Genomic DNA, 13,541 nt, shown 5'->3' with positions numbered 1-13,541 from the left:
AAATCACAAGGCTTTAAAACTCTCTATATGACTGGGGTGGACATCCTTGTAATCCAGTCTATCCTGGTCTGAACTCCAGTCTCTCAATGCAGTCCTCCTATTTACTCCCGCTTTCTCGTTGTGTATAAGAAATAGAAGCATGCCTATGAAATAGTTTGGCATGTGTATTTTCAGATGGTTCAGATATTCAGTGGTATTTTCCTGATGGTGCCCTGAGGAAAAAATCTACTTTTGGCATACACTTTAATGAAGTATTGGACTGCTTGCAAATGTATTCAGTTTATTTTGCTAAAAAGGTGCTTTCTATTCCATGATCTGTACTCAGCTGAAAGTTCCTCATATTCCTGCAAAAGATTTTGATGATCTGGAAAACAAAAATTGACCTGGTGTAGACCTTTTCATTTTCCTGGATTCCTTCAAGGCAACTCCTTCTGGAGTAAAACATAATTCCAGCTCTAACTTAAGACACGCTCCTGTTGGCGAGCAGGCAGAGAAGAACCAATTTGGCTGACAGTCGCATCCTAGAAAGCTCTGGTTTTGCTGACTACTGCTGCAGAAACTTCAGAACTATATTCATATCCCACAGTCTGGTGCACTGTTAGAAATGGGGTAGCGTGGTGCAGAGCGGGCGGGCATAACTCCAGAGGACATGTGTGAAGCATCCACGATGTACACACAGGCGACACACAAGGCACACTCCCAAAAAGAGACCACACCAGTTTAGGTGAAAAACAGTAAGTGAATTATCAAATCAACACTTTGGGATGGAATCACAGTTGCATATAAATGGGGCCAGCTGGCCCTAGGTAACAGTTTACTCGGGGACTATTTACAGGGCAGCGCCCAACCGCCCGCTGCCAGAACCATCGCTGGTACAATTCGGATGAAGGGAAGGGTGAAGAACAAAGGTACAGTCTATCACTAAGTATATAACGTTGCAATAACCAGGGACCCTTAACATAAGGCATCCTCATTGGCATGAAGCTTACACAATGGCCCTAAGATAACACGTTAGGTCAGTCTATAACCACCCTATGCGCCAGCCTAGAAGGAAGACATTAGGCATGTAACAGCAGGCATTAAAACTCTAGCACATTATGCATATCTGTATCGCCATAAATCATGTGGTCCACCGCTGTAGCCTTAGGGGGAATACATTAGGCACAGAACCTACATTGGCATGAACACATTTAGCATGAAAGCAGTAGGCCTAGAGACACATGCGGCATGTATAGTTACACTCCTCATAACATTAGCCGTATTACACCCCAGGCAGGGAAGCATCCGTCTAGGCAGGAATCATGAGTATAAAGCCTGAGCCACCCCTTGGATATATCATGGACCTACATAACCTTTTCCAGAAACCTGTGGCCATAACATAGGAGGGATGGAGCCTCCTCATTAGGATAAAACGCTAGAGAACATCACATTAGGCATAAATCCTATTAACAGCGGCACAACTTTAGCTTGGGAAGCATCACCTTAGAATATAGTGATCCTGTCCTTAGACCTCAACGTGGGCCTCAGGCAGACTCCTCGTTGGCATAAACCCACGGGGCATCTCACAGGAAGCATAACGGCTTGAAACACACTTAACATGGGGCATTAACCTTAGGCAACAAGGCAGTAGGCATGAACTCATCTGTGTGCACATGAGGGGAAGCACCAACACATTTGCAGTGAATAGCAATAACCGAGGGCACACTCTCACTTCGAATAAACATGCCCAATCGTGGCCACTGCACCCAGTCCAGCGGGGCAGTTGTGTGACAGTAAGTTAGTTCTGGGCCCGGTGGAGCCCCCTTTCGGGCTCAGAGTTTCCACAAAGGCCCCCACGTCACCCATGGCCCCAGAATGTTGCAGCGGCCCGCTTCTGCAGGGCCACTGTGGGCCCACAAAAATCCTGGTCCAACTGGAGCCCTTCTCAGCCCCACACACAGGTGGCTGCTTGTTGCAGCTGCCCACTGCGAAGCAGGGCAGCTGAGAAGACCGGTATCGCCACTCCGGTCCTCTGAGAAGGTCCACCGGGAGCGGGCACCGACCACGTGCCCCGTTGCCCCCTCCCTGCCACCGGTTCCCTAATGCCCCACTCACGGGCTCTTGGGGTTGTAGGCTTTAGACGTCTTCAAGCAGGGGTCAGGCACCGGTAGGGTGTCTCCCGCTCGCTTCCCCAGCCAGCCCCCACTCACCAGCAGTCCGGGACGTCAGAAGACGGGGTGGGCTCCTGCCTGGATGCACACGTTGCTCGTGCCTCTCCTGAGGGGCTCGCGGGGCTCTCCTCACCCGCGAGAGCCCATCCTGGACTCGGGCAGTACTCGGGGCTCTCCTCAACCTCCGGAGAGACCCCACCACGGAGCGGAGTCTCTGTTGACGTTGGCCAGGCCTCGTCACCACGGGAGCCCCGCAACTCCACTCTCTTCCAGCGCTCACGAGGCTCCGGGCGTCTCCCGGCAGGCCTCGCCCACAACTAGATGTGGGCTTCCGAATCGCCGCAGGCAGCGCGGCTGCCCTCTTGTTTGCACCCCGGGTTGCGGCGGTGAATCCTTCTTGGCGGCAAAGCGCGGGGTAGGCTCCCGCTAAATTAACATAAAAAACGCAGGGTAGGCTCCCGCCGGTTTTAAGTCGGCAAAATCGCGGCAATACGCGGGGTGGGCACCCTCAGCGCTTTTAAGTAGACAGACCTTCCTGGCTACCCGGCGCTGCTGAATCTCCGCTCCTTCTTCTTGGGGTGATTAAAATTAGGCGCTAGGGAGCAGCACAGGCTGGGCAAACTCACAACATGGCGCTGCAGTCACTGGCTCCTACCTCTTCTCCTGGAAGGGTGGGTTGCAATACAGCGCTCCAACTACAGCGCCCGCGAGGTGCTAGGGCACAGTGGCATACAGTCCCACTCAGCAAAGTAGCACCCACGCTCCTCACCTCCTGGGTAGTAAAGATCAAGTGCTCTCCTTCATGGGCAATGACAGATAGCCCTCCCAAGGCGCTAGCGATCAGGCAGCAGGGCACAGTCACTGCTCTAATACCCTACTTCTTATCCCGCTAAAAGCACAAAAACAAAAGACTGCGGTCAGGCCCTTTGCCGGTAATGCGCCCAACATATGGAATTCTATCCCCCCCACATCAGAACTATTCCTTCCTTCCCTAAATTCAGAAGCCAGCGCAAAATCCGTTTCCTCGACCGCTCCCTATCGAACAGATAGGAGCAGCTCGGAGTGTTTAAAACGTCACTGCTCCCCTCTCTGATGCGGTTTGTCAAGACTTTGTATTTGGAACTCGTCAGCATCCTCTCTACTTCGATTCGTACCCTGAATGTCTTGCTTACTGTATTAGGTTTGCTTTCTTTTGCTCTGCTCTGTACTAGTTGTGAAGCGCTCCGATACCTTCTGGTCAGGCTAGCGCTATATAAAACTTCTTAAATAAAGATAAAATAAAATAAATTATCGCGCTCTCGCAGCACAGCGCAGTAGGTGTCAGCTCCTCACCTCCTAGGAGCGCAGTCCAGTACACTATAGCGCTCCTTTCTCCTTCAGGCGCTAGTCAGCAGGCAGAGTACAGTTGTAGCGCTCACTAGGCGCTAGGGCAGGAGAGCAGGTGGGCAGTGCTAGGCCAGGTCAGCAGTCAGTGGGTACTCATCAGTACTGGACAGCAGCTCCTCGAACCATCATCCCCTGTAACGTGGCACTCTTCCTGGCACAGCAGCCTGGACTCCAGCAGCGGGCTCTCACTGGCCCTGTGGACAGTGGAGGGGTACAGATGGGCTCAGGGGCCAGCACACAGGCCCATGCGGCGGCACCCCCTGGCAGCTGGTCCCCTCTCGTTTATGTCCATTCTCTGACTGAGCACATGGTGGCCCAGCCCCCCTACTTATACGCCCCTCACCCCCTCCTACCAGACAGTGCCAGAAGCTTCTAGAAGCATCTGGGGAAACTGGTTCTAACTGGCTCAGGGGAAGGAGTAGAGCACCCTGGGTGCCAGGATTCCCTCCAAAAGCTGGGATGGCTGGGAACCGAACAAATAGACTGCTAACCCCCCACAGTCAGGTGGCACCACACACAGCCATGGCATCCATTTTAAAAGCGACATTTCACCAGGGTGCATTCTTATGATGGGGGAATTATAGGTGCGTACACCATTCCATCACATTTAACATGGCATCTCAACCCACACATGGCCTATACATTTCTCTACCATGGGGGGAGACATTTTCAAATAGGGGGGTGAAAAGTGAAAACATTCGGGAAAAAGGGCCTAGTCCAACATGTATCCTCTACTCATGACACTGAATCGAACTCCTCTGAGCAATCTGCATACTAGAAGATGCTCTCCAACCCGGGAATGAGCAATGACCAAAAGGCCTGCCAAGTGTTAAGAATTCTGGGCCATCTTGTTTTATTCACTATCAATAAATGGCTGTCCCTAAATTGATACACCATGAATGGTTTTCAAATCACAGCCCGAGAGGATCAATATCTTTGCGACCTCACTTTACAGAGACCAATTAATTGAGTTGGTCATTTGGCTGTGGTGTATCTAATTTCTGAAAAAAGAAATAAATGGTAGTTTATTTCATGGTGAATCAATTTAGGGACAGCCATTTATTGATAGTGAATTCGTTGAGTGGGGGGCTGGTTGTCCTGTTGTTCCCCTTGAAACTCCTATTGTATTGATCATCTTGTTTTATACCAGCTCTGCTGAAAGGATGTAGGGCATGCAATGTACCTGTCAGATCGACATAGAAATCCCATTCCTAACACCAGCTACTGCATCTTTTCCGTGCAGAGCTGTACCAATTGTAGGTACTATCTTCCCAGGCTTGATTATGATGATTCTGTTGAGAAGTAAACTAAGTTTGTCTAGGGTGGTAGGATTCATGTGGAGACCCAAACAATTCCAAATGGATCCATTGTATCATCTGTAAGACCCATGCATCGGGTTAAGAGTAACTGCCAAACTTTTATTATCACCTGCATTAGTTCTGCCTTTGGTATTTCCATTGAAGAACCAGCTCATTCCTCTGGCTGGTCGGAGAAAAATTCCCCCCAAAATTCTGATCCTCCCAAGCCTTCCTTTCCTTATAGCCTTAAACAGCGAGAAAGGGGCGTTGCTGACTGAAGTGCCCGGATGAACATCCCCACCCATGAGTGATCCTTCCAAAAAAGCATTGATTACAGGACACTTTCGTGGATAGCTGAGCTTTATCAAAGGCTGCACAGGTGACAACAAACTTACCTCACTGTTTCCCAAATAGGATTACCTCTGCGGTAGTGACCATCTTTGGGTGAGGCGGAGTCAACCAGCTTAGAGGCGACGAGCTTCCAAAGCATCTGTTCTGCATGTGTGTTTACGACAGCCCTTCAGCAACGCTTCCAATAGAAATGAAGTGATCAACTTTCGTGGCTGCACTTAACTAACTGACAAGAGGCAGAGACTAGCTGCACTGTGTGCCAGAGATGCTTTGTGAACGGTTAAGCATGCAGCACTGCAGATAGGCAACATCAGCAACAAGAAAGATGCAATGCAATATTTAAAGTATTACACCAGGCCACAGACCTACTAAGAGCAGAGCATGATACTTGATTTGGGTTCTGAGCAGCAAGATGATTTTCATTAAAAAACGGTCTTATGACTATGCTGCGTCCTGATTGGCCACGGTTTAATGTCATTTTGAGGGTCTTTATTTTAGGACTCATGGGACATGTTATCCTTGTTTTGATAAATTACTGTTGTTTGCTTTACTGCTGAGCTCAGAATTAGGAAAAGAAGGCGTAATCCTCACCTCCAGTCATGGTTCAGGGAAAAGTTTGGGCCTTTTTTACATAACAAAGGCTATGGGTTGCAAACAGGAACTGGGCCTAGGCCTCTTTTCAGTTTGCTTTACTACTAAGCACTGCTTTTTTATATACCGGAGACTCCCGTCTCGACGACCGGGAATGATTCAGGCATGTGAATCTATGAAAGTTCCAATACTGGAGTAATCCAAGTTTATGTTCGCCTTCCTTGGATGCCAGGTGATTGTATTTTGGGTTCAGACACTGGAAGGAGGGACATGATTTGATGAAACGGTATATTCGCGCTAAGGATGTCTTACACCTACAAGGATGAGGTTTGTGAGGTGGGAGATTATCCAAAGATGGGTCACCCACCACAGCCTGATAAAATAATTTTCACAATCATACCAAACCTACTACCACTTCTAGACTAGTATGAAAATACCTCTGCACTTCCGGCTCGTGTTATTATCCAGATCTACTGCCTCTCTCAACAGAGCGTACCACACGTCATCCAGTCCCCAGCTGCTGCTGCATAGGACAGCAGCATGCCCCATCCAGCCCCAGCTTCTGCTACACAGGACAGCAGCCTGCCCCATCCAGCCCCCAGCTCCTCCTGTATAATGCAGCAGCCTGCCCTCTCTAGCCCACAGCTGCTGCATAGGACAACAGCCTGCCCTTCTAGCCCGCAGTGACTGCTGCATAGGACAGCAGCCTACCCCATCCAACCCCCAGCTGCTGCTGCTGCATAGGACAGCAGCCTGCCCCATCCAAGCCCCACCTGCTGCTGCATAGGAAAGCAGCCTGCCCCATCCAGCCCTCTGCTGCTGCTGCATAGGACAGCAGCCTGCCCCAACCAGCCCCCAGCTGCCGCTGCATTGGTCAGCAGCCTGCCCCAACCAGCCCCCAGCTGCAGCTGCATAGGACAGCACCATGCCCCATCCACCCCCAGCTGCTGCTTCATAGGACAGCACCCTGCCCCATCCACCCCCAGCTGATGCTGCATAGGGCAGCAGCCTACCCCATCCAACCCCCAGCTGCTGCTGCTGCATAGGGCAGCAGCCTGCCCCAACCAGCCCCCAGCTGCTGCTGCACAGGGCAGCAGCCTGACCCTTCCAAACCCCAGCTGCTGCTGCATAAGGCAGCAGCCTGACCCATCCACCCCCAGCTGCTGCTGCATAGGGCAGCAGCCTGACCCACTCTCCTTGATCCAACGTTAACGAGCACTCCAAGCCCCGAATTACCGGCATCAGCTTCTAATCTACCCGCATTGGGAAAAGTCAGTGCTGCCTCCAACTGCCCTTGATAACTTTACAGGATTCTGAGGTGGGCTGCTGGGCTGATTACATGGCATATATTAAGACCAGGTTTACCTACCCCTGCTATCTCCTAGTGAGAATGAACGTTTCACAATCTGGATTTACAGGTTTTCATATTGTGTGAATCTTTTAGGCCTAAGGCACTGTAGTCTGGGATCGCAGCCATCTGCTGTTGTTCTGTGAGGCAGTCGTGCTGGGAGGACGAAGCCCATACAATGAATCGTAAGAAAACATAACATAACACAACACAATGCTTAATTTTATGACCTGACTCGCCCGTGTAATTAGATTCGCCTTAGCAGGATGTAGTCACATTAGATATATTTGTTACCAATATTTTGTTTTGGGCGCCATCTTTTTTTACCGTCAGATTGAGTGAAACATGAAGATAGTTGTAGTGCTTTAACCTTTCTGAGCGTTTTCCAAACAAATATTCGTAATAAGCTTTTGAAGATTTGGGGCCAAACCTACTACTGGTCACTCACGCTGGTAGGCCGCGTGCTTGGAAAGATTTTTTGTCTCTCATTTCCTTGGTTGCCACCTCCGTGAGTTTAATCGCCCTTTATTGAGATCTAGAAGCTATCTATGCGCGTGATATACACATCTCGACAGGGCTGGTTCACCTCGTTGTGAACCTACTAAAGCTCTTTAGCAAGCACTAAATAAACAAGCATTTGCAATGCAATAGGTCTCGCATTAGGAAAGTTTGAGTTATTGGTATTGTAAATGACAAATTTTGTATTTATGTGTTGGTTTTGAAAATAGCTAAATTAATAGCTTTGTCATTTACAATGCCAATAGTTTTAACTTTCACAAATGTGACACCTATAGCATTTGTAAAGTAATATGTGTTGTATTTACGTGACTTAGATGTATTGATATTACAGATAACAATGGCTTTTATTTTTTTATAATTAATACTTAAATGAAAGTTATTGTAATTTATAATGACAATAGCGTAAACCTTTGTAAATAACTTTTGTGGAGATTATGTTTAGTGTATTTTATTGTGACGAAAATCCAAGAACAGAAGTGAAATATTAACCTCTTTTTGTGACATTTGTAATAAAGCTTGAAACATTGAGAGAACATATTTGAACTAGTTGTTGTTGAATGGTTGCACAGATTGATGCTGTGGTGGCGCTGAGTGATGTTGTGGTGGCGGCAAGTGATGCGGTGGTGTTCAGCGATGCTGTGGTAGCGCATAGTGATGTTGTGGTGGTGCTGAGTGATGCTGTGGTGATGCGATAGATAGAGGGAGGGCGATAGATAGAGGGAGGGCGATAGATAGATAGATGGTTGTGTGTGTGGTTGTGTGTGTGTTGTTGTGTGTGGGTGTGTGTGGGGTTGTGTGTGTTGTGTTTGGGGTTGTGTGTTTTTGTGTGTGTTTGTGTGTTTCGGAAAGTCTGTGGTGCAGCCATTCTCCAATGCATGGCTTGGTTCCTAAGCCCTAGGCTACAGAAGATTGCTGCGGGTTGTACTTCCATAAGAACTGAAGACCTCTTAAGCAACACAGCTACTGAAGCATTTTTCCACTTTCATAACATAGGCAAGATTTTCTTACACATAAAATTCGAAACACGTTAAATCATTTAACAAGTCATTAGTATTCAGTAGACCAGAATACTTCAACAGTCAGTTATTGAGCCCCCCACTACTCCGTCACACCACTAGACATGCTACTAAATTTTGATAGCTGAACTAAAATTTACTCAGGCATACCCCTGCGTAATACGTTCACCTTCATGAAGCCAGCTGTCTAACTTTCATAAACAGAGCCATATACAAGCCACCGAAACTGATAAAGGAATTAAGGTATTGGTTCCTAACTACCTGACACCATGTAACATTACACACCAGGTCAAACTTCGAGTTCCACCAAACAGAACACCTTCCGGTCACAATCACGTTTCTGCCCAAATTTCAGTCCTTCTACCTGCTAGAACCACAAGCATTGCACCGCCCAACTACCAGACATCTGTGGCACCTCTCTTCTCAGAGTTCAAAATAGCATTATTAGTACATTTAATTCTACTCAAAAGAAGTGATTACTAGCCCCTTCTTTTCTGAATCTGTACAGTATGTATTTGCTGCATTAGCTAGAGAAATAATTGTGGTATATATGGGTCTTCTTCACCAACCATTGTCAAACAGTCAGCACAATTTCTCTGCACCTCAACTGTTATTTCTCTAATCTATGTTAACCACCTCACGATCTATGATTTGTGGTTGCGATCTTAAACGTTTCTAAAGAAAATGTTATTGCAGCTCAATAAATTCAAAAATTCACTCATATGTTAAGGGGGGGGCGTTACCAGTGTATCATACTGGGAATTTTATATTACCTTGAGACAAAATACAGTAACGCACTGCTGGCAAATGTGACAAACTTGACTGAAAATAAAGGAGTGCATACCTCATCTATTACAAAATACATTAAAGTTTCAAGTCGCACTAAGTAATGCATTGAAATGTCACAAATTTAGTGCCTGAGAATTTTAACTTTTGTTAAGTATGTGCATTTGTTTGAAACATACCAACACATGAAGCTTTGGAATTAAGGGATGTAGCTTCGCGTAGGCTCGAGTCACTGGAAGCCCATATTACATTGTAAGTGCATTTAAATTGCACACCGTCGTGTAACCAGGAACAAAGAACGCTGTGCCAGGAACTGGAGAAAAATAACAATTATACTAGCAATAAAGTGTTTAAGAAAAAAAGTGATTGTGGTTTCCGGGCATAGTGCGCAATGAACAACAGAACGGAGAAACAACTTGTAGGGAGCAATGTGATAACAACGCAAAGATGATATCAAACGAACGCCACTCCATACTGTCTGTGTGGGGGAAGAATTATAAGAACTCAAGAAAAAAAAGCAATAGAAACAAAATTAGAAATGCCGATCATACTGACCTGAAGAACTGAGGCGACATTGCAGAAGTCAGGCAGCCTTCGTTGGGATGTGGGCGGGGCCTGCAAAAGAAACAGGAAGGAACCGCCGGGAAAACATACGGTACCCTGTAAGGCTCAATGCTGAAGTCCCTGGCCCCATCAGAGAGACCGGGCGAAGACTGCATGGCACCAGAGGCAACACGGAGCTCCCGAGTGGTGAGGAGAGCCCCGCGGTGTGCCAAGAGACAGGCAAGGACCGAGCAAGCAAGTGAGAGCTTGCAGGCTGTTTGAAGACAAGTTGCGTGCACTGGCTGGAGGGGGGGGGCGTGTGTGTGTGGGCGTGTGTGTGTGTGCGCGTATGTGTGCGCGCGTGTGTGTGCACGTGTGTGTGCGCGTGTGTGTTAGTTAAAATAATGCTATTGTAGGAGGCTGACTTGCCTCGTAAGCGGGACAGATGTGCACGGCGCGTGGCTGTACGTGCGCGTGCACCTGCTGAAATCACCGAAAGCTTGTGCCCATCCACTGTCCCACTTCCGGAGCAAGTCGCTAACAATAGAGGCTTCGCTGGACAGAAGTGCTTTGCGCTGCTTACACCAGCTCGACCTAAAAAACGCATGTTACTCTGGCTAAGCCACCCAGGACCTTACCGCTTCGATACTATTTTCCCATTCGTTTGCTAATATATTTTCTGCAACTCTGTTCTAGTTTATCTTCTAGGAGGATTCAAAACACACACATCCATTCGATTCGTAACATTTGTTTTAACCGCTAAATACGCATTATGAATTTATTGGGTTACAATTAACCCTGTAAATTCACATCATTCTTGACTAGAGCAATATCACCATCTCGCGTTAAACTGATTTACATGAAGAAGTCCACACTTAAAAGGCGGAGTCAAAATGTCAGATTCTTTTCTCTATGTGTAGCACATTTCCATCTTGAAAGGGTTTCGCGAACGACCGCAGAGAATTGCAGGAGAATCAGCTAGAGTGGCATGCAACGCAACTTTGAAGATCTAAACTTGTAAAATGTAGTCCTGTAGATTATCCAGCTGAGTAAACGTGACGCTGATGCGCATTTGAAAGTTTATTTTTGCTGAACCATCGGAAAAAGCTCCTCTCCTATATCCCGTTAAATTTGAAAGTATTTCATGCACACCTACAATATGGAAGCACACTCACTCTTGTCACTAACATGAGTTTTTTTTTTGCGGAGTGTGAAACTACATTTACTGAGAATGTGAATACCCGCACACTTTGTTAGGAGACCCTTCCAGGAATGCTGTCAAACCCACCTTTAATCTTGCACTTATGAATTTGAAAATTCCACCATACTGGCAGAATTTTTGCATCCGCAAATGTCATTTGCTAGAGTAAAATTCCTTCAAATATTGAATTGGATTATCTCATTGGAAATCACATTTTTTTGCCATCTAAGTTTTTCTTAGATGCTCAAAATCATTTCAGTATCGGGCTTTTAACAACTCGGGTATAATCTTCAAATTCAGCTCTGAAAAGTAAATAATTTATTTAGATTGGTCTTTGCCAAGGGTCCTACTGCCCCTATTCTCTTTCTCCCTTGCACTCTCACCCGTACGTGCACACACACTCAGGGGAACCTTTGTCTACAGACCCCCGGGACTCCGACCACGGTTCAGTGACTCCATCGCCAATCTCATCAGCAGGCACGCCCTCGCTTCAACAGACTACATCCTCCTCGGAGACCTGAACTCCCACCTCGAGAGCACTAAGGACAGCAACTCTGCAACCTTGATTGACAAACTCAGACTCCGACAGCTCATCACAATACCCACCCACTGCGCCGGACACACCCTCGACCCCATCTTCTCCGCCAGCAATCGCGTAACCTTTAGCCACACCACCGAACTCCATTGGACTGATCACCACTGCATCCACTTCTCCTTCGAGAAACACACTGCACACAACTAACCACTACGATTCCCACACCGCAGCAGGAACAAAGTCACAGAAGAGCAGCTCATCACCACCCTCTCCCGAGGCCCTCCACCTGAGCCCTCTGACACTAACACAGCGACCCACAACCTCAGACAATGGATCGACGCTAACACCCTTGCCCCGATCAGGAAACCCTCAAACAGGTGCACCAACACGAGGGCCATCTGGTTCAACGCTGACCTCCAGACTTCCAAGCAAACCTGCTGAAGACTCGAAAAGCAGTGGCGCCACAACCAGACACAAGATAACCACGCAGCCCTCAAGAACGCCAGTCGCAAGCACCACCAACTAATCCGATCCGCCAAAAGGACCTCCTTCAAGGAACGCATCGACAACAGCGCACACAACAGCAAAGAGCTCTTCAACATCGTGAAAGAACTCACCACCCCCAGCTCCAGTGACATCCCACTGTCCAAAGAACTTTGCGACTCCCTGGCCACATGCTTGCACCTCAAGATCGCAGACATCCACTACAGCTTAGACACCCAGACACCAACAACAGATGCCGACACCCCCGACTCATGGCCACCAAATACATCGACCTCCTGCTCTCCTGGAATAACGTCACTGACGAAGACACCATCAAAATCATGAGCACCATCCACTCCGGCTCACCTTCCGACCCCTACCCCACAATATCTTCAACAAAGCAAACTCCATCATCGCACCCTTACTCCGAATGATCATCAACAGCTCCTTTGAGACCGCTACCTTCCCTGAGAGCTGGAAACATGCCGAGATCAACGCCCTATTCAAGAAACCCAAGGCGGACCTCAAGAATTTCCGACACATCTCCCTGTTCCGGCGAAAGTCATTGAGAAGACCGCCAACAGACAACTGACCCACTTCCTTGAAGAGAACAACACCCTGGACTCCACCCAATCCGGCTTCCAAAGCAATCACAGCACCGAAACCGCCCTCATCACCGCCACAGATGACATAAGGGCCATGTTGGACAACTGCGAAACCGTAACCCTCATCCTCCTGGACCTCTCGCCGCCTTCGTTACCGTCTGCCGCCACACCCTGCGCACTCCCCACCATGAAGCAGGGATCCGGGACAAAACCCTGAACTGGATCACCTCTTTCCTCATCGTCAGAACACAGAGAGTCCGCTTCCCCCATTCCGATCTGAAGCCACAACAATCACCTGCGGCGTACCCCAAGGATCCTCCCTCAGTCTGACCCTTTTCAACATCTACATGGCACCTCTCACAAACATCGTCCGAGCACACCACCTCAACATCATCTCGTATGCCGATGACACCCAGCTAATCCTCTCCCTCACCAAGACCTGGCCACCGCCTAATCCAACCTCCACGAGGGAATGAAGGACGTCGCAGAGTGGATGAAGACCAACCGCCTGAAACTGGACTCTGACAAGACGGAGTTCCTCATCCTTGGCTCTGCCCCCTCCGTATGGGACGACTCTTGGTGGCCTACCACCCTGGGAGCTGCACCCACACCCACCAACCATGCACGCCCAACAAGTCAACACCGTCTCCTCCTCCTGCTTCAACACTCTACGCATGCTCCGCAAGTTCTACAGATGGATCCCCAACGAAATCAGAAAGACAGCCACCC

General features: G+C 48.3%; 1 protein-coding gene and 1 long non-coding RNA gene across 3 annotated transcripts in view; one reads left to right on the top strand and one right to left on the bottom strand.

Moving 5' to 3' along the window:
• Positions 1 to 13,541, top strand: part of MARK4 (microtubule affinity regulating kinase 4) — an 811,738-nt gene that overhangs the window by 422,946 nt on the left and 375,251 nt on the right. The window lies entirely within an intron of this gene.
• LOC144781859 (uncharacterized) overlaps positions 1 to 13,541 on the bottom strand; it is a 302,411-nt gene that overhangs the window by 263,135 nt on the left and 25,735 nt on the right. The gene's annotated exons all lie outside the window — the stretch shown is intronic.

The sequence above is a fragment of the Lissotriton helveticus genome, chromosome 9, assembly GCF_964261635.1.
Source record: "Lissotriton helveticus chromosome 9, aLisHel1.1, whole genome shotgun sequence".
Taxonomy (NCBI): domain Eukaryota; kingdom Metazoa; phylum Chordata; class Amphibia; order Caudata; family Salamandridae; genus Lissotriton; species Lissotriton helveticus.
This window is presented reverse-complemented; position numbering and strand designations above follow the sequence as displayed.